We start from the raw sequence: 22,773 nt of genomic DNA, 5'->3' as shown, positions 1-22,773 counted from the left end.
ATAAATATTCAAATAAAGGTGTTTGGAACTGCACAAATATTTTTTAGAAATATATGTTTGTAAAGCACTTAATATAAATAAAGAAATAATAATAATAGAAAAAATTTCCACCACAAGGCAATGATTGTATTATCAATAACATATCTGTTGCATAACAATGAAAACATTTTAGATGCCTTTACAGTTCTACATGTTTTAACCATTCTTGTTAATCAATATATACAATTTTTATGTTTATTATAAATTGTTATTTTTATTGTTTTTATGTGTCTTGGTATACACATACATATATACATTCAGTATGGACACATACATATATACATTCAGTATGGACACACATTTTAAACAATTAAAAATGCTTATAAAACATTGATATGAACAAGTAAATCTGTGAGAGAGGAGAAAATAAAACATCATATAACAATATATTTGATTATTCCTTAAATTTATTCAAGCTGCTCACTATCACAACACCAGATAATAGTTTGTTCCAATAATCAAATTACTCTGGCTGAAAGCATATTTTTGCACACCTATCCTTTTCAATTTATGCCAAAAGAGTTAGAATATAATCATCAAGTTTACACTTCAATCAACTTTTATGTAGTATATATGAAAGTAACATGTTCACAACACTAAACCAAGAAATTATAAAGAAATTTTATCATTTCTTTGTATGTCCCAGGAAGAAACGTTTTCAAAAAAATTAATAATATAGCAAACATGGTGATCAATATTAACAATAGGTTATATTTAGTTTAGTGTCAGTATTAGTAAAAAGATGCAAGGAAGCAGGCTTATATAGAAGCGGCGCCTCCGTAGCCAGGTGAGCAGGAGCGGCAGTGCATAGCACACGCTTCTTGATTAGACCGGGGTTCGAGCCCGTGCCCACCAAATACGGAGGATGCGGAAAGGGAATGATCACCGCATATCCCCGGAGTAATATGGCCTTAGTTGCTAATGCTCCTAAAAACCAAATAACAAACAAACAAGCTTATATAGAAGCAGCAAAAAAAAAAAAAAAACTACCCACATCATTTGTCCATCCCCTTTAAAATTTATTCAACCTACCTAGAATTTGCAAAACCAGGTGTGGAAGTTTATTCCAACAATCTTACTCAAGCTAGGCTGAAAGCAATTTCACACATCTATTCTGTAACCATCCTTTTCCAATTAAAATTTATGATCCCAGTATGTTCCAGGATTTGAAAAGGTAGCATATATAATGCTCTATACAGGTGACCCCCGCTTAACGCTGATAATTCGTTCCTGAAAAACAGAGCGCTAAGCAACCGCCGTATTCCCATAAGGTAACATATGTATTTGTGAGTTGCGGTCTATTCCATAGGATATTTTCTAATCAATAATAAATGGTAGTGAAAATACGCACTAATGTCAGTTAAAAATATTTAATATTCAAATTTTTGTACATATAAAATATTCTACATTATATACATATACAATTATGAGGTAATAAACTAACGAAAATCATGAATTTATTAATTTGATGGCCCTGTGCTCTCGAGTTTTCATATCTTCGGACTGAAAAATGTGTTGATTTTGGGTTGTGCTTAGGCCCTCTTAATCTCGTTGTACAACATTGTGTAGGGATTCATTTCTTTCTTGAAATTTCTTATTACCTTGGCACTTCGTTCCATGTCAGGGTCATTCTCCCGAAAATAATCACACATTTTTTCGAAGTGTTCAAAAGCTTCACTAAGTCCTTTTGCAGTCAGCGACTTCATCAGTTCTTCATCTATAGTATCTTGATCATCATCTCCCTCAATAGCAAGCTCTTGTTCTTTTATCATTTTCATTAGTTCTTCATTAGAGAGGCCATCCCTGTCATTGTCGATCATCTCTTGTACGTCGTCATCGTTAATTTCGTGTAATCCTGCTTCTTTTCTGAGTTCAACAATTTGCGTTTTAACATTTTCAACGGAATCATCATGTTCCAGGGAATGCTTTATGCAATTTTTCCAAACTTCCCTCCACACTCCATTCATGGTTTTCTGAGTCACTTCATCCCAGACACTTGAAATGCTGTAGACGGGAGTTTTAATGTTATACGATTTTCAAAACTCCTTTAAGCTTGGTACATTTTCAGTGTTGATGGCTTTAATAGCTTGGGAAAAGGTGTTCCTTATGTAGTATGCTTTAAATGTGGCAATTACTCCTTGGTCCGTTGGTTGGATCAGAGGTGTAGTGTTTGGAGGCATGTAAAAAACTTTTATGTGATTGTTCAAGTCTTCTAAGCTCTCTTTGATTGTGTGTCCTGGCACGTTGTCCATGATTAGAATTGCTTTATAACCAATGTTATTTTTTGCACAATATTTTTCCACTGCAGGACAGAAGAACTCAGCATACCAATCAATGAAAAGTGGCCTGGTTACCCAAGCTTTTTTATTAGCCTTCTAGATTACAGGTAGGTTTAATTTAGCTAAACCTTTAAGAGCCCTTGGATTTTCGGAATGGTAAACTAAAAGGGATTTTAATTTAAAATCGCCCGCAGCGTTACCACCCAACAACAAAGTTAACCGATCCTTCGTCGCTTTGAAGCCTGGCATGTTTTTTTCTTCTTTCGATATGAAACTTCTTTTAGGCATTCATTTCCAAAAAAGACCTCTTTCATCTATGTTAAAAACTTGTTGAGCAGTATAACATCCCTCTTCAATAATTTAACAAATTATTTTTTGAAAGTTTTGGCTCCTTGTTGATCTGCACTTGCAGCTTCTCTCTGTATTGCTATGTTGTGCAGGTTATAGCGCTTTCTTAATCTATCAAACCAGCCCTTACTAGTGTTAAATGGTTCCACATTTTTTTCAGGGTGAGCTTCCTTCAAATCTTCACATAGGCTCTTTGCTTTTTCTTTAATAATAATTGAACTTAACTGAATTCTACGTTGAACGTTGTCTTCAATAAAATTATGTAGAAGTTTCTCCATTTCAATCATAATAGCCGGCCTAGCCCTAGTCAATTTAGTTGCCGTCAGGGGAACAGCTGTTTTTCCGCCTGCTAAAATTGATTCTTTATTTTTTATGATTGTTCTTACAGTTGAACCTGCCAGTCCTAAATTATTGCACACATCCACTTGTCGTTGACCGGAATCAATTCTCTTCAAAACGACTAATTTAATTTTCAAACTCAATGTTTTTCTTACCTTTCCAATCTTTGTACCGTGTCCAGACATTATTGCTTTTTCATTCTTATCCGCCATAACTCCCTGAAAATGTAAAAGTGTGTTGCACTGATTGTGATACGATGTTCGAGTACAGTAAACTGTCCGTATGTCTAACACTGTATGCACTGAATGATATCTAGAATTCCTCTGGCAAGTGAGCTGAAGACGGTGACAAATGTTTTATTTATCTGAAAAGTTTGATTTTACCGTGCAGTAAAATCAAATGGTTGTTTATTGCACGAAAAGTAATGTAATCAATTATCGTGTGAGTCATGGAGAATGTTTTCTGCTTCAAATGGATGGAAAGTACTTGTCAATATTCCATCTGAAAATAATGTCAAGTGGCGTGAAGACAGTAACAATAGGTGTTTTATTCTGAGAAGTCTCATACAGTAAAATCAAACAGTTCAAGTTACCCTTTATGTTACCGAAAGTAATTCGTTACGGTGGGGGAATGTAAACTGCTTTTAACAGATGTATTTGCCAATATTCCCAAAGGGGATAATCTCAGGGCAATGCAGCTTAGAAGACAGTATGGAGTACATAAGGCCATTTGGACAGTAAAACAAACAAATTTTATGTACTTCGGGTGACCACATGGTCAGAGGAGTTCAGAAGACAAGAGAATACTGTAAAAGAAACAGCACCGCATTTAGCACTCATGGGATTGATTGTGTGAAAAACATTTCGCAAGTTATAGTTCCCACAGTAAAACAAAAGAAGAGATAGAGTAAATCTATTTTTCAACAGGGTATACATACAGTCTTTCTATTACAGGTCAGAACTGAAAATGCAGACTTCGTAACAGCATATGATACTGGATGGTAAATTTTTTCAGCTGGTGTACTAAAAAGAATTTCTCCCTTGAAACTATCCACACCAAGAAAATAGAGCATATTGAAAATTTCAATTTTGTACATAGAGTAGAAATTATAAAAATAATTACTGTAGTTAATTTCGTGGTGGCTATTTTCTCCTTTTGCCAAAAAAAAAAAAAAAAAAAAAAGCCTTAAAAACAGACTGGACTGAAGCAGGATTTGCCAAAAATTCAATCTGTATGCTAGTAAAATATCGTTACAGTGAGTTTTGGCAGCGTTATAGTGAATTAGTGTAAAGCAAACTGCATGGAAGTGAAAGCAGCCATACAATCCCTGAAGGATGGCAAGGCACCAGGAGTGGACCAAGTCACCACAGAAGCGATCAAAGCCGGGGGAGATGTACTGCTTCGCCGACTACACTCACTCCTCAAAACCATCTGGTGCACTGAACAAATTCCGTTAACATGGAGGAAAGCCATTATCGTACCAATCCACAAGAAAGGTGATAACCGGGACTGCAAGAACTACCGTGGCATCAGCCTCCTTTCCATCATTGGAAAGGTCTTTATGAAGATTATCCAGTCAAGACTGCAAAAACATCGCGAGCAAACCAGTCGAGAAGAACAGGCAGGATTTAGACCCGGGCGAGGATGCTGTGATCAAATCTTTGCCATTCGTCAGCTGATGGAGGAGAGGATCCGGTGTGGACAGCGAACCGTCATTGTTTTCATTGACTTTAAGTCTGCTTTCGACTGTGTCCACCGGCCTGCCTTATGGAAACTACTAGAGGTTGAACATGTACCTCGAAAAGTCATCACACTCCTCCAAACTGCATACAACGGTTTAACCAGCCAGGTGCGCATCCAGAACGATTTATCTGAGGAATTTACCATCCAAACTGGAGTCCGCCAAGGGGATGTAGCCTCCCCGTTGCTTTTCAACATCGTGGTCGACGCCATTATGAGGCAAGCATTCAGAAACAGACAGGGCATACAATATGACAAGGATCACTATGTGACTGACCTGATGTTTGCTGATGATAGTGCTATCCTTGCCGGTAACGACGCTGAAGCCACGGAAATCCTCTACGACATTGCCCGCATTGCCCGGCCATACGGTTTGAAGATCAATGCTGGTAAGACAAAGGCCCTGACAACAGATGGGTCGCAAGCCACCATCTATCTCGAAGGCGTCCAGATCGAGCAAGTGCAGGACTTTAAATACCTTGGGTCGCTGGTCCAGGAGAAGAAAGTTGCATCCACCATGGAAATTCACAGCAGAATTGGACAGGCGGCCACTGCGTTCGCCTCGCTCAAATGGTGTCTGTGGAAGAGGACCAACATTTTCACAAAGACTAAAATCCGACTCTTCCGGACTTTGATCCTGCCCATTCTTCTTTACGGATCGGAAACATGGATTTGTCTCAAGTTAGATTTGAACAAACTTGAGGTATTCCAAATGCGATGCCTGCGGCAGATCTTGGGCATCTCTCTTCGCGACCGCATCACTAATGATACCATCCGCGCCAGATGCCAACAGCAACCAACCATTGCCGACCAAATCCAGAAACGAAGGCTCAGATGGTTTGGCCACGTATGTAGAATGGGCACGAACAGAATACCATCCACACTCCTTTGGAGACAACGACCCACCCAATGGAGCATCCAACGGACCGCGCCTAGGAAAACGTGGGCCAAGCAAGTGGAAGATGACTTGAAGAGCCGACGTCTCGACCTTAACCAGGCCAGGACTGAAGCCATGGATCGTAAGGTATGGAAGAACATCACAGAGCAAGTCCGAAACCCTGCGGCACCTACAGCAGCATACTGGTTGCGTGGCCAACTGCCTCCCCCAGCTGCCAGCTAAGGACCAAAGAAGAAGAAGAAGAAAGCAAACCACATTATAACGAGGGCCTGCTGTACTTGGATGCCGGACCCCCTGTTAAATTTGATTTTCACTTGTGATATCTTAATAACAAAAAAAAAAAAAAAAAAAAACACACATATAACAGAAATCTTAAGTATACAAAATGGCAGATATAAATAAAGCTACTCTGAAACAGTACAGTGCTCAATAGAAGCCAGCTTTTGAATTATGACTTCCATAAAACATTTTGTTTATTACCCAGAGAGAGAGAGAGAGAGAGAGAGAGAGAGAGAGAGAGAGAGAGAATAAGAGTCAGAAGTGCAAGGGAATCACCAAGAAAGAGAAGAATGATGATATCCAGCTCAGGACCCTAGGTGTGCCAAGCCCATACTCACTAGACGTGAGCCCCTTAATCAAGTGATGAAAATATGTAGGGAAATATGAATCTAATTTCATATTGTCATTCTTTACAATTTTTATTTACCATGTGATTTTTAGCTGGTTAACGAGAATGAAAAATATTCTTGAGTTACTAAGTTTGGTACAGTACTTCTTTTGCATACTGTAGTTAATTTCTGAACCACTACAGGGCTTTTCAATACAGGAAACTGTAAAATCTAGCACATTTGAAAAAAAAAAAAAACAATTTTATAATTCAGAAATATTAAGAAAACAATCCAGCACTTGTATCAACAATCGCAATTGCTCTTAAGAATCTATTTGAAAAACGACAACATTTCTTTATTTAGTACTATCACTTATGCAGTACTACACTTTGTAACTTAGCACGAACTGCTCTTGCAAATTAATGTGACTGGTCACACAGTGATTGTGTGAACTAGTGACCAATTTGACTTCACTTTAGAACAGCTCAGATCAAAGAGAGACAGAAAATGCCCACTATTGTACAGGTGGAAAAACAAGTGTTTCATTAACCCTTCAGTTGTTGCGTGACCTTTTGTGACACCATTAATCACATGGATGACTATTGTCATCATCCAATTTAAAAATTCATTGTTGTGCTTGAGGATTTCTTTTTTCTTCATAATACCATGATGGGTATTTTTGGTGTAATGTATTCAGAGACATATTATAGCATATCAGAGACATATTCAGAGGCAGGTTATAGCAGAGTTATGGTCACTACATCCAAAGCCATCAGCCTTTAGAATTATTTAATTCCAGAGGTGTCAAAACAGAGCCCAAGGGCAGTCTCACTGAGCCTGTCTGCCTCCTCAAATTTCTCTTTTCTGAAACTCACAGTTGTGTTCTGGGCTCCTCCACAATACCTGGGCCCAGGGTAGCTAAGTCCCACAGTGCTTCTATTCACTCCATAATCTGTACATTTATTAATCCAGTCTAACAATTGTTTCAACACCAGCATTAAAATTCAAATACACTAATTATTCTACAATGGCACATAGCAATGTCTATTTATACATAAATAAAATAACTGTAAGATTACACAGCAATTAATGAATTGAAATTGTTACTGAAATAATGAGATTGGAATAAAATAATTGCATGATCTCACAATGAACAAGGATGCTACACTCTGAAATTGAAACTTAAAAATTAAAAGGAAGCAATATATGCTGAGATCCCTGTTGCTCAATTTGGCACTGGAGAGACTGTGGGCTCATGGGGTAGAATTTTTTGCAGCATGGTCTGGGCTTGTTAACATGAGACTGTTTTTAGAGAGATAGGATACACTTAAATAGATGGGGTACAAGAATATTTGCTGATGCTATGCTAGGTGGGTCAGAAAACTGATAACTTGGAGGGGGTACACAAACCAACAGATTAACTAAAGCCACAGGCAGAGGTGAATGTGATTCTGACAGTGCTTCTATTGGAACATGCAGCAGCTCAGAAAGCAAGGCATCAGGGATTTCAAGCTATGCTGTGGGTCATCATGAAACAAGTAAATGCATGGGGTAACTAAGAGTAAGAATATGTGCAAGTATACTTGCATGTACACTAATGCTAGGAGCAATGTAAATAAATATGATGAATTTAAAGTACAGATTAAGTCATCAAATGCAGAGATTGTAGGAATATCGGAGACATGTCACTCAGACACAAGCAATGCTGAATTTGAATATGGGAAGCACAATGTGTACAGACAGGACAGTAGGCGGAAGGGTTTATGCTCTTAGTTAAGAATATTAAATACAAGGCAGGGGATCTGGTAGACTTGAGTAGCCAGTGCAGTGTTAGTCCATTTGTTGTGACATAAGCACTGTGATGAATAAAACAAGTAATTATACAAAGAAATAGAGTGAGACAGTATTAGAACATCTTATAATGGGGGATTTTAACTTTCTTAATATTCATTAAAACTTGTAGATCAATCACTCACACATCAAGACTTTGTGCATTTATTGGATGACTGTTTTCTACAGCAGCATGTTAGAGAGGCAATAAGAGACAGCGATCCACTTGATCTGATTATCAGCAGATTCTTCGTGCAGAAATTTTAACATTTAAAATTTTCAGATAAAAGAACAAATGGGTGGCAGCACTCACAGTCTACTAATGTGGAATTTAATTAAAAACATAACTACTGTTAGGGATAAAGGGAAAGGTTTTGCTCAGTGTATCTTTTCATTCAGTGGAAGTCACTGTGGACTGGAGATGAGCAAATGTATCTCCAATTCACAAAGGGGAATCAAAAGGTGACGAGTAATAACAGACCTGTTAGCTTAACATCTGTACCAGGAAAAATAATGGAGTCACCGGGTAGAGAAGTAATGCAGGACCATCTCGACAGAAATACAATCGGCATGAATTTGTTAAGGGGAGGTCTTGTCTAACCAAACTGATAAATTACTATGATGCAGTGACCAAAGAAATGGATGCAAAAAAAAATAATAATTTTGATATCATATATGTGAATTTCAGGAAGACTTTAGTTATTGTTGAACATAAAAAAAAACTGCGGTACAAGAAGTGGGAGCAGTTCGGCATTTCGTACAAGTTACTGCTATGGATAAAGGGATTGTTGAGTGGGAGAAGCAAGAAAGTGGTATTAATGGACACTGCTCTTCATGAATTAATGTTATTAGTGGATTCTTCCCAAAAGGTTTGGTGCTGAGCCCATTGTTGTTTTGTATATTTATTAATGATATTGATGAAGGCATATCAGGCCTAATGTCTAAGTTTGCAAATGACACAACAGTTAGCAGGGTGGTTAATAACAGTAATCATGATATACTACTGCAACAAGATCTAGAAAAATCTGTGTAAGATGGGCTGAGAAATGGCAGGTAAAGTTTAACATTAATAAATGCAAGGTATTGCACAAGGGTAGCAGTAATCCCAGCTTAACGTACCAACTGTGTGCTACTACACTCAGGGTAGTAGAAAATGGAAAAGATCTGGGGGGGGGGGGAGTAATTGTGCAGTCATATATGAAGTTCTCTGAGCAGACAGGTTGCAGGAAAGCTCATGTAGTTATGTCAATGATATACAGGAACTTTGCTAGCAGGGATAAGGAGGTGAATATCCCATTGTGCAACGCAATGGTTAAGCTACATCCAAAGTACTGCACAGAGGCCTTATTTTAGGATGAATATGGATCTGCTAGAACCGGTACAGAAAACGGCAATGTGATTGGTGAAGGTAACAAAAGGATGCTCTTATCAAGGACAAAAGGGTTCAGGTGTTTGATTGAGGTGTTTAAGGCTCTGAATAGATTGAGCAAGCTCAATGCTGATGGCATCCTTCCTCTTGCTCAGACTATACACACATGAAGGAGCATAAATTCGAATCGAGGAAAGATGGTAGCAGGCCAGATGTGTGTAAGTTTGCTTTCAGCCAGCTGGTGGTTGACTTGTCACAAAAAATTTCCAGCCATTGTTGTGGAAAAACTAGACAAATTATAGGAGGGAGATAGACAGGTATGAGGGGTTTTTTTTTTTTTTTTTTTGGCTGATGCGTGATAAGTTTGCTTTCTTGCATCATTTGCCATTATTAATACTATACCAAAGCGATTTTCCATCATTAGTATTTTTGGTTTTCATTTACCATGGACAAAATCAGGATTTACAATATATAAAAACTTCAATACTAGAACTCAATTAAAAAAAAAAAAAAAAGGCACCCTGAACGAATGTTGCAAGTTACAAAACAAAATGACCTATAATGCAAATTGGATTGTATCAAATCTTTTAAATGCATGGCTCGTGGCAGTAAAATGCACTCATCACTATGCAAAAATGATCTAGTAATGCTATTACTCTGCTGTCCCCAAGAGTTGGTAACTGGAAGCAGTGACTTCCAAACTGCTATGTTAATGCAGTTTTGAATGCAAATTTCAACTTTTCATTACTGAAAATATTTGGTTACAATATTTGGCTACATCTCCTCTAACACCAGATATTAATTACATCTGGTTGTTTGTTTGTTATTTGGTTTTTAGGAGCATTAGCAACTAAGGCCATATTGCTCCGGGGATATACGGTGGTCATTCCCTGACCTTTCCGCATCCTCCGTATTTGGTAGTCACGAGCTTGAACCCCGGTCTAATCAAGACGCATGTGCTACGCACTGCTGCTCCTGTCCAACTGGCTAGGTGGACAGGAGTAATCTGGTGAGTAATGCAAGAACCAGAGGGCACAATTATAAAATCTTAGGGAAGCACAGCAGACCTGATCTTATGACGTTGGTCTTTGGGTAGCATGTTATGGACTGTTGGAATAAGTTGTTGTTATGGGGGTTTAATGCCCCATAAGCTGCTTTGGCTATAATGCACTTAGGAATAAGTTGTCGGCAAGTATGGCCACCTTTGGAAAAATTCTAGAATGAACTGTATATGCACTTTTTCACAATGGGAATAATAAAACTTTTATTATTATTTTTGTGATAAATGCTGAATAAGTTTGCTTCATTACATCCTTATGCCATTTCATTTTTAATACTAATAGTATAAAAATATATAAAGCTCAAAATCATATGAGGTGGTAAAATGGTATGGACAAAGTGTCCAGGCTAACAATAGAAATAACAAATGCCAGTACAATCAAGAAGGAATAAAAATATTCTGTTGAATGTACAGTTAATTTTTTTTTTTTTTTGAAACACAATAAGGTACATAAGGTAATTAATGAAATGTGCAAAAGGAAATGAAACATTATACGAATGGAATTTGGCAATATTCTGCAAAGAAAAAAAAAATCATTTTTAGTGAGGGTATTACACATTGCATCCGGTGAATGCAATGTGTAAACATCTCAAAACTGAGGTAAGAAAATTGAAAAAGAAACTTCAATTTTTTTTTTTTGTGTTATTTTTCTATCATCTACATATGTGATCCACTGAGAGCGACAAAGGCTGGTAAAATTACTTTAAACAATGACATAAAACCTAATGTAATAAAACTAATTATCATACGAGAAGTACACATTGTTTGCATAGCTTTAACACAAGATTCTGATGAATGATTGGCTACCAACAGGTGCCAGAAATTGTATGGGTCACAAATCATCACTGCTTATGACTATCTAATGCCTTAATTATAAAATATTTTTCTAATATTGAAATAGGAGCAGGGATTCTCAAACAAGTCTGGCTTCATACTGATACTCCATCAGTAACCACAAACGTTATCATACTAGCAATTCCTTCTACAGTATCGTTTTGTTTTTGCTATATACAAGTATTGTATATACTTGTGCTACCATCATTGCGCTTACCATCTCTTAAGTTTATTAAAATAAAATTCTTTCGGTTTTGGGGATTATACTTTATGCAAACTAACTTAACATAATTTACAGTTTCAAACTTACCTTCAGTGAGTGTTCGGTTTAAATTTAAGTTTTGAAATGAATATATGGTCTACACTTCAAAGTGTATTAGTTTGGTTTTCAATAATCGCAATCAATAGTTTAAATTTGTCGTCATCGTTCGTGCAAAAAGACATATATGGCAACAGGTATTAGTTGTTGGATATGAGAAATAACTCCACCATTTAAAAATAAAACTTCCCGCCAGCGCCATACTACATAACACTACATAAACAAAAGTTTGAGGACGAAATTTCTTGATTGAAGAAATGGCCGCTAGGATCAGTGCTGCTGATTTTGACACACTGAGGTTAAAAATCTAACCTACCTGTGTCAAAATTTGTATTGGCTCGAATTTTGACCACGGATCCAGTATATAAACGGAGAAACTTATCTGGTGTTTTTTTTTTTTTTTTTCTTTTTGCTACTGTAGTCAAATACTCATAACTGTTTGCAGATTGAATTGGAATTTTCACTAGCGAACACATCAATATGAAATGTGGCAATACTGAAAGAAATTTATTAAAATTTTAGCATGATGGCAACCCACACAAAATGGTGTTGTTGTTGTTGTTATACGGTTTTATAAGCATCCGCAACTAAGGACATATTGCTCCGTGTATACCATCCTTAAATTGAGTGTGTTCTGTTGTTGATTTTCTGTTTGCTGGACGAAAAACCGGAGTTTTAGAAAGGAAAAAAGCACAATTCCCTTGCCTCAGACCGATTAACTCAGCCACATTGTGAAAATGATCCATAAAAACTTCCTCACGTCATCGATGGGACTCTAGCTCAAGTATTTTTCGCTAGATATGGGGAGGACGGTGATTCTATCAACTGTGATAGGCCTAATACAAAATACCTACTCTCTTGATTGGTAAGGCCTGGCCCAGCCTTAGAAAAATTTCCAACTGAAAGTTGGAAATCACGTTTCATTTTGATTCATTTTCAAAGTTTTTATTAAAATAACCCTCCAACTTCTTTACCAATTTTTATTAAAATGTTTTCTGTTAAGTATAAAAATCAAATAACTAAAATAATATTTAAGAAATTTCTATAATATTTGAGAATATTCCATAAATTAATTAATGAGGCTAATGGCAAAGAAGAAAAATTCAAGGCATGCTTATAAATTATCTGGCGACACACACGCCTATGGCAGATATAAGCTAGTTTGTAATCAAGTCACAAAGGATGTTAAGAAAGCGAAGGCAGATTACGAGAAATCTTTGGCAAAGAAAAACAGCGAAGAGTTCTTTACTTATGTAAACTTTAGAAGGAAAGGGATGAATCAGATTGGTCCACTTAACATAGAAAACATAGATGGTTCGACTATTGTTGATCCTGCTCAGGTAGCGGACAAACTGAATGAGTATTTTTCATCTACATTCATACATAAGGAGTTATTCAGGATTGGTAATGACAGAAGTGTATCAAACTATAACAGGAAGCTAAGTGGTTTTGTAATTACCGAGAGCAAATGGAGAAGAAATTTTTGAAGTTAAACATAAGAAAGGCACCTGGGTTGTATAGGATCTATCCAATTATATTAAAGGAGGCAGCAAAGGAAGTAAGCAAACCCTTAACCTTAATTATGAGAGTTCCCTTAGACTCAGGGAAAGTCCCCATGGACTGGAGGTGTACAAATATATCCCCAATTCACAAGGGTGGTTCAAAGGGTAACACCTTTAACTATAGACCTGTCAGTTTAACTTGTGTTCTGGGGAAAATAATGGAGTCACTGGTTAAAGAAGTGATTCAGGATCACCTATACAAGGCTACAGTAATAGTTAAAACATGGGTCTGGTAAAGGGAGGTCGTGTCTGACCAATTTGATTGGATACTACGAGGTGGTCACAAAGGAACTGGGTGCAAAAATAATTTTGATATCATATACTTGGATTTCAGGAAAGCTCTTCATACTATTGCACATGGAAGACTGTTGTAAAATTGGAGCGATATGGCATTTAGGGCAAATTCCTACAATAGATAAAGGGATGGTTGAGTAAGAGACAGCAGAGAGTGGTAATCAATGGACACTGCTCTTCATGGACAAACATTATTAGTGGAGTTCCCCGCGATTCGGTGCTGGGCCCATTGTTGTTTTGAGTATTCATCAATGATATGATGAAGGTCTATCAGGCTTAATGTTCAAGTTTGCAGATGATACAAAAGGTGGTAGGGTTGTTAACAACAGTAAAGACAGTATGGTACGGCAACAGGATCTAGAAAAGTTGGGCAAATGGGTTGAGAAGTGGCAAATGAAGTTTAAAATTGACAAATGCAAAATACTGCTCATGGGTAGCAGCAACCAAAGAGAAATGTATCAAGTGCGTGGTACTACACTTAGGGAAGTGGAGAATGAAAAAAAACTGGGGATAATTGTGCAGACAGTGGCGTATTCAGGTATCATCGTAAGGGGGACATGGTGACCAGGTCCTGGTATCATTGTAAAGGGGCCATGCCGTCCAGGCTTTTGAGTTTTTTCTTTTTATTTTAGAAAGCTTCCTGCGTTCTTTTTCTTTAATTTCAAAATTTTGGTTAATGGGGGAATATGCCCCTCTGCCCACCCCTGCAATCAGATGTGAAGTTTGCTGAGCAGTGCAGATTGCCTACCAGAGCAAGTCATGAAGTCTGTCAATGATATATAGTAGTTTTTCTAGCAGGGGCAAAGAGGTGATTATCCGTTATACAAGGCAATGATCAGGCCACACCTTGTACTGTGTATACGTCTCGACGCCTCATTTTTAGGGAGGATGTAGAGCTGCTAGAACCAGTACAAAGATGGGCAACAAGATTGGTGAAGGAAACGAAGGGGTACTCTTACCAAGAAAGGCTTAAGTTCTGCAAATTATTATTATTAGCCATATGGTACAAGGAAGCCTGAGGCTTATTCTGCACCAGCCAAAAAAAATTTACCCTGAGAGAGAGAGAGAGAGAGAGAGAGAGAGAGAGAGAGAGAGAGAGAGAGAGAGAGAGAGAGAGAGAAGTAGAAGGGAATCACCAAGAATGATAAGAATGATGATATCCAGCTCAGGACCATGGGTATGCCAAGCTTACACTCACCAGATGTGAGTCCCTGGAAAATTTCGTAGCGCCTGGAGTCTTGACACATGCAAGATGATCCGATTGAGGTGTATATGGCCTTGAACGAGTTAAGCAAGCTCAATGCTGATGGAATTCTTCCTCTTGCCCAGATTACGAATCTTAGGGGCATAGATTGAAACTGAGGAAAGACAGTTGTAGAATAGATGAGCGGAAATTGCCTTTAGCCAGATTGTTTATTGTTTGCTGATTGCTGGAATAGACTGCCATTTGTGTTTATTATTATTATTATTATTATTAGCCATATGGTGCAAGGAAGCCTAAGGCTTATGCTAAACCGGCCAAAAAAAAAAAAAAAAAATTCACAAAAAAAAAAAAAAAAAAAAAATTCACAAAAAAAAAAAAAAAAAAAATTTCCCAAAAAAAAAAAAAAAAAAATCACCAAGAAAGGAAAGGAAAGGAATATGGCTTCAATTCTCTGGAAAACAGCATTGACATAAATCCGTGTCAGACAATCCAAACCCATTAATTATGGGAAATGGATGCATTACAAATTATTTATCGCAAATGTACGCATTACAAATTATTTATGGCAAATGTAGGCCTTACATTAATTTGCCATAACATTAATTATGGCAAATATACGCTTTACAAAATGTCCAAACATTAGAGAATTTAGAGTACCTAACTGGGACGCCAGACTACGGTGGTCATCCGCTGACGAATTGCCTAGCAGCTATACATCCCCTAAAGGACTCGGACTAAGATTAGTTCAAATCAGAGGTGGTCAATCCTAAAGATGTTAACACATTTGCAGAAGTCCTGAAAGAAATTGCCATTGTAGATACTATTCGGACTGTTCAAAATTTGTATTCAGTTAATGACTTCAAACTTCTGTTAGAAACATAATACCTTCGGTTCAACCTGGATCACGTCTCGAGATCGTGACAAGAACCCACCACCTGTGCATCTAAAAGAAACAGGGCGCTATCTCTTGCGAATAGAAGGGAGGGCTTTCTCAGCCCTTCATTCATTTGGAGCCTTGGCTTTTTCTGAACGAGCCAAATCTTTTTATTATTATTATTATTATTAACCATATGGTACAAGGAAGCCCGAGGCTGATGCTGCACCAGCCAAAAAAAAAATATATATATTCCCGAGACAGTGTGTGAGAGAGAGAGAGAGAGAGAGAGAGAGAGAGAGAGAGAGAGAGAGAGAGAGAGAGAGAGAGAGAGAGAGAGAGAGAGAGAGAGAGAGAGAGGCATCACCAAGAAAGAGATGAATGATGATATCCAGCTGAGGACCCTGGGTTTGCCAAGCCCATACTCACCAGATGTGAGCCCCCGGGGTTAAATGCTTTATGTTAATTACAGTATTATGTCTAATAATATATATGCCACGGGTGCGATGACACCGTTGAGCAATATGGGGGAGAAATTCCACCGACATACATCCGCCCCTACAATCTCTCTCATAACTCCTTTGCCTAAATATCCTTGAGAGGGTAGGGAGAGCTTTTATCCTAGTTTTGATTAAATTAATAAACACATGGCCGGATAATTTGGTGCAACTCCCACACATCGATGCTGGAATCTCACTGTATTAGACTCAATTAGCCCACAGCAATTCTAAATGGGAAGCATTCAAAGAATTCATCTAGGAAGCTACTAGCCTTTTCATACCACCTTAGAAATACTGTTTAAGGCTTAGGCCTAAATGGATGTTAGATGAACTAATGAGATATGTGGCAGAGAAGAAAAATGCATGGGTACATGTAAATTAATAGGTGACACAGAAGCCTATGGGAGATATAAGCTGGTCTGTAATCAAGTCATAAAGGAGATTAGGCAGGCAATGACAGATTACGAGAAATTGGCAAAGGATGCAAAGAAAAACAGGAAAGGGTTCTTTACTTGTTGAAGATAAAGATAAGAAAGACACCTGGGGGGATGGGATCTATCCAGTTATATTAAAGGAGTCAGAAAAGGAAGCAAGAAAACCCTTAACCATAATTATGAGAACTTCTTTTGACTTAGGGAAGGTACTCATGGACTGGAATTGTGCAAATGTGAGCCCAATTCACAAAGGGTGATCAAAGCACAATAATATGTGCCATTTCTCACCCATCAATGCTTCGATCTCACTTAGTCCGCAGCCATCATGGGATTCGGGCAAGAGACGGATACACCGCCTCTTCACGGATGACTTATTATCAATCCTTTCTCTTCTGTCCACTAAGAATTTCATCATACTGTCCACCTCTCTCTTTATTGACCTAGAGGTAGCAATTGTGCGCACCAAAAATGAAGAAGTTAATAATAGTAGTTAGTAGCCTATTGAACGGCCGTTGGGTCGAACCATTGCTCTGACACGATATGGCATGGATTTAGCCAGGTGTTGTTAAGTGGAATGAATGAATATTGAAGCATTCATGTAACAGAAGTGTTCTGAATTCCTGGAGTGACGTGACCAAAGCAAGGTGCTGAGGAACATGTTCTTTTCAGAGCCACTCGGGGAAGAAGAATTTGAAGTTTCCTTACTGCATGGATGCATTTTTATCTTCGAAAGCCATTTGATAGGAAATTCAATACAAAACTACAAGATAATTAAAGTGATAAAATATTTCCTAAATAGTACAAAGTTAACAGGACTTAACGTGGCACCATTGATCCGTTATTACATTGGCCAAAAAAATAAGAAATAATGTTTAGATTATAGCAGTAGAGGGCTCTAATAGTCCAAAATGTTTTGATTTTTGAGCCAATGCTGTGTATTGATTTAATCTTGGTGCAGAGCGCGCCTATTTTATAATGTTGTAGTGAAAACACAAATAAATGAAGAGTGTCGAGTTCTTGAATTTTTTGTAATTGTAATCGAAGGTTATCAGGGTCAATCATTCTAAAGGTAAGATTTAGTTATTAATATTAAGGAGACGATGTGTTTTGTTTGTGCTCACGTTTTGCTGTTTATTAGTAACCTATCTGAAGACTTATCGAGTAGATAAGTTAACGAACTTGTCATAAAGGTTTTATGACGATTGCCTAAACATTGTTCACCTATAAAAACAATCGTAACCTTGTTTTCATGAGTCCATTGAAACAAAGTCTCTCCTGTTTTTGTACAATAAACAATTCACATCCAAATCTATGCGCTACAAGAGGTTGTTTTCAGATGCGAATAATTTTGTTCTTCGAGAAAGTTATAAATTAGTGAATAACTTTCTCGAAGAAAAAGTTATAAATTAGTGAATAACCCCAGGGGCTCACATCTGGTGAGTTATGGGCTTGGCACATTCAGGGTTCTGAGCTGGATATCATCATTCTTCTCTTTCTTGGTGATTCCTTTCTACTTCTCTCTCTCTCTCTCAGGGTAACTCTGGAATTTTTTTTTAGCTGGTGCAGCATAAGCCTCAGGCTTCCTTGCACCATATGGCCAATAATAATAATATCAGAAACACTTGCTGAAAACATGCCCTCTGAGTAAAATATTCAGTGGCCACGGAGCTTTTCGCTGATATAGGATTGCATCCCCCCCCTTAATTTTTCATAAATTTCTTGTGCCCTTTCAACAAATGAATTAAAACGTAGCTGTGATTATAAAAACTCTGTAAAACTTCAAATTGTGGTGCACCCTCCTGGCTGTCGGCGAAAAGAAGAGGAAGAGGACTGGTAGGGGCTCTACCCACACTGCTTTCCTTCTCTTCTCCTCTCCTGTACGTTACTGGGAGATGTCACATGACATCACAATATGTCAGGGTTGAAATGAATTAAAAAACAGAAATTTTTTTTAAAACACCCAACAAAAATTAACACCACATACAACCACTGATTCTTCTTGCCCATGCAGTACTAGACGATTTCACAAGCATTAACAATGAGAATTGTTCATGTGTTGCAACAGAAATTATTATTATTTTTTTTTTTCTGGGGCTGCCATCCTAGACCCCTGCTGGGGTGAGGACTGTTGGCCCACACTTCCGTTACTATGAAGAGAACCTGATACTAACAACTCATACAATTACTTCAAAAAAAAATCAAATCGTCAAGAAAAAATTTACCTCATCAGTCCTTGCATGCCAGCTAGTACACTTCATCAAACATCCACGCTGAAAACATTCCAAAGCTATGAAATTCACACTCATACACTGTCTTACCTCCATAATTATAGTCTTGCATCCATCTTTTTACAAACCATGAATGCAGAATAACAATAGCCGAGGGCAGCAGAGCAGCACAAAAACAATTGAACAGTATGATAATTTCACATTTGCTGCTAAAATCAGAAATATCAGAAGCGAATTTGCATTCAATCAAACTATCAGAAACGGCAAGGAGAAGGGGGGGGAAAGCAGTGAGTGGGCAAAGTTTCTAGTTTCCATCGGTCAATCACTGCCTTCTTTCTCTTCTTGCTGAGTCTGGAGGGGACACCCTAATCTGAAGTTAGCCATTGTTTGGTACCGTAAACACTATAAATCTTTGGTAAATATTTATAATATTTACAATAAGTGCTTAGTTTTTCTTTATGAATTACATACATTGTTGTATTTTAAACAACCAACTAAGTGTGTGGTTCTTTAATGCACTGGAATAACTGGTTAAGCTGCCATTTGCCTTTTACCTGAGATTGCTGAAACCAGCTTTCAGTGATCTCAAGTGAACTTGCCGACCGGGCTAGCCGAGTGGGTAAAGTACCTGCCCGGCAACCCAAAGGTCGCGGGTTCGATTCCCGCCTCGGGCTTGGATCAAAGTACTGCAAAAACCTTGGGAGGTGCAATATGGCCACAGAAGCCGATGCGCCAACAACTACCAAAATCAAATCAAATCAAGTGAACTTCACCAATTGGCAGTGGAATGTGTGTGTGTGGTGAGGTGTCTATGAGTAAAATGGCTTTTTCTCTGATTAGTATTCCCTTGAAATTTTTGTTGACAAGAAAATGTCAAGATGGCAATTGTAAAATATGCCATGATATTGAAATGCATGAATCTATGGTATGTAATATTATAAAGCACACAGATGAAATAAAAGAAAAAGGTAAAGTTGCATCAGCTTTTTGTGACTTGCAAATGACTACATCTACTAGGAATAGAAGCGTTACAATTATAGAAATGGAGCATCTCTTACCTGTGTGGGTGGAAGAGCGTGGGTGCAATCAAAAACGCATTCCTCAAAGCTTTGTCTCTTAATGGCAGTGAAAGATAATGGAGTTCATGAAGAAACTTTTATTGCAAGCAGTGGTTGGTTTGACCATTTTAGAAATCTAATTCAGTTGCATAATGTTAAAATTACTGGTGAGTCTGCCAATGCAGATAAAGAAGCTGCAGCTAAACATCCTGATATTTTGAAGGAAATAATGGAAGAAGGTGGATACATGGACCAACAGATTTTTAATGTTGATGAAACTGGATTATTTTGGAAAATAAGATCTTCCAGAACTTAATTTCCAAAAAGAAAAAAGTCAGCTTGGATATAAAGTGGCTAAGGATCGTTTAACACTTTTATTGGGAGGCAATGCAGAAGGAGATTTAAAATTGAAACCAATGCACATTTATTGTTCATCGAATCCTTGCGCTCTTAGAGGCTACAATCAGTGATCGCTTCCAAGTTTTTGCCATTCAAATAAGAAAGCATGGGGGTGACCGAATCTCTTTTTGAAGACTGGTTTCCAACATATTTTTGCCCAACTGTTTAAAATTATTGCAAGAATAACTATTGCTTTTAAAGCATTATTGATTTTAGATAATGCTCCTGGTCATCCAACCACACTTGGTACATTGTGTGAGAATATAAAAGTGATTTGTTTACCAACAAACACAACGTCTTTATTGCAGCCCATGGACCAAAGAATAATCGCAACATTTAAAGCATACTACCTAAGAAGAGTTTTTTTCACTGGAAATTGCTCAAACAACAATGCAATGCAACAATGCAAGGCGACAATGCAATTTCTTTAATTGACATCTGGAAAAAATATAGCATCAAAGATGAAATTGAAAATATTTCCCATGCTTGGGAAGAATTAACTGTAAGCAATATGCATGCAGTATTTTTTTTTTTTTTTTTTTTGATTTGGTAGTTGTTGGCGCATCGGCTTCTGTGGCCATATTGCACCTCCCAAGGTTTTTGCAGTACTTTGATCCAAGCCCGAGGCGGGAATCGAACCTGCGACCTTTGGGTTGCCGGGGCATGCAGTGTGGAAACACATTTTTCCTCATAGTGCAAATAATTTTGATGGCTTTCCCTCTCAGCTGTTGTTTAAGAAATAGCAGACATTGGAAGACGGCTTGGTTTAGATGAACTGGACACTACAAATGTCAGTGACTTGCTTGAATCACACTCAAAAGAACTGACTGATGGAAACCTTCTCAACTTAGATCAACAGCATGCATTTGAAGATGACGACAATGCTGATGTGAGACATGTGCAAATGAAGGCATTCACCATCAAAGAATACGAAAAAATATTTCAAACTCTGGAAGCTTTAAAACAAGTTATGGATGCTGACCCCAACATCCACCGAAGCATGCAACCGCCGAGATATGGATAAAGTTTTCAACGACTACAAGCACATGTATGAAGACTTAAAGAAAGAGAAGACAGTTCAATGTAGTCTGCTAAAATATTTTAATAAAATGTAATAACATTTTCTTTGCTTAGTTTATAATAAACTTGAATCAAAAATACATTTTTATTATCTTTTGGTGATATATACAATAATAAATAGATAAAAAATAAATTGTGGTTAAAAATTTTTATTACATATTTTCATTGAGGTGGGAATATTAAGAATTCGTTTAATACAGTTGTTTCGCAGGATTCATTAGTTTTTCTAATTGAGGCTTTGCTCTGTTTCTAATATCTCCATATATTCAAGTCATTGCTTTTATATCTCTTTTTACTTCTTAGGCTGCTTACTTTTGTTTTCAAATCTCTTTACATTAACTAGTGTTAGGCTAAAACGCCATATGTCTCTAGAAATTTCAGTTATTATTTCCAGTTCTAATTTTGTGGCAACTGTAAAGTTCACAAGCCATTTTTCTAAAAGATCTGCCTTTTAAATCTAATAATTTTTATTTTACATCTTCCATTATATTGGTAACTAAATTTTATTTTCATTTACGTTTATGCGTTTTACCTATTTGCTTATGGTTTAGTTCAAAATGATGAAGACACAATGTTGCTTTTTTGCTTGCAATTCCGGCCATTGACACCTGATGAGAGACCAGTTTTTAAGTTGTGTGGCAGTGTTATGTATTTTTATTATGCATATTTTAATAGTTATCTTCACTCTCTGTCTTTCTTACTTTCTTTATAACTTTTTTTTAAAACTTTTCTTTTATTCCTTTTCCCATCCCCTTATCACTTTATTGTCCCTGCTCTGCTTAGGTTTAGCATTTTCTGCCTCAGATTGCACTAGACGACTTCCCCATTTTTCTACTTTTCTTATTTCTACATTCATTTTCTTGTTATTCTCTTTAACACACACAAATACATATTTTTTTCCTTTTTCAATTTATAAACACCCTGTATAATGAAATAAACACCTCTTTGTCTCTGCTATCCTAATTCCAATACATTGACAGAATCCCATAAACTCTCGTAGCCACTTGTCTACTTTTCAGAGAACTTCATATTATATTGTATAATTATTCCAATTACACCCAAGTTATTTTTATTATAAACTATCTTGAGTTTGATGCTGCCAAAGTGGTACAGTATTCTGAGATTATTGCTACTCAGATGTAAGATATTTTGAGTTAAATCTTAGATGCCATTTCCCAGCCCATCCAAATCTAGGTTTGATATTTATATAAAATATCAGAATGGCTACATTTTTGGATCTTCTAAAACACAATTACCACTACCGATTATTGTCCTTTAAAATATCTGTCATTTAGTACTTGTTTAGGATGGGCACTAAATGGCTCATTTTTTGTGGGTTGTAGCAGTTTCTGTGTTAGATGTAATTAATTACAGTGATAAAATTAAAAAAAAAAATTACCTGGTTTTCTTTTGTTGTTTAGTAATTACTATATTTATTTATTTATTATTTTACAGGATTCAAATCAGCAAAGTAATC

The 22,773-nt window shown here is 37.1% G+C and overlaps 1 protein-coding gene across 1 annotated transcript in view; it reads right to left on the bottom strand.

Moving 5' to 3' along the window:
- Positions 1-11,722, bottom strand: part of mus101 (mutagen-sensitive 101) — a 29,390-nt gene extending 17,668 nt beyond the window's left edge. The window contains exon 1 of the mRNA XM_090378241.1: positions 11,655-11,722. The gene's annotated coding sequence lies outside the window, so the exon portion shown is untranslated. The remainder of the gene's footprint in view (positions 1-11,654) is intronic.
- Positions 11,723-22,773: the final 11,051 nt, after the last annotated feature.

The sequence above is a fragment of the Mastigoproctus giganteus genome, chromosome 7, assembly GCF_048544385.1.
Source record: "Mastigoproctus giganteus isolate SK-2022 chromosome 7, ASM4854438v1, whole genome shotgun sequence".
In the NCBI taxonomy this organism is placed as follows: domain Eukaryota; kingdom Metazoa; phylum Arthropoda; class Arachnida; order Uropygi; family Thelyphonidae; genus Mastigoproctus; species Mastigoproctus giganteus.
Note: the sequence above shows the minus strand (reverse complement) of the source record. Positions and strands in the feature narration are given on the sequence as shown.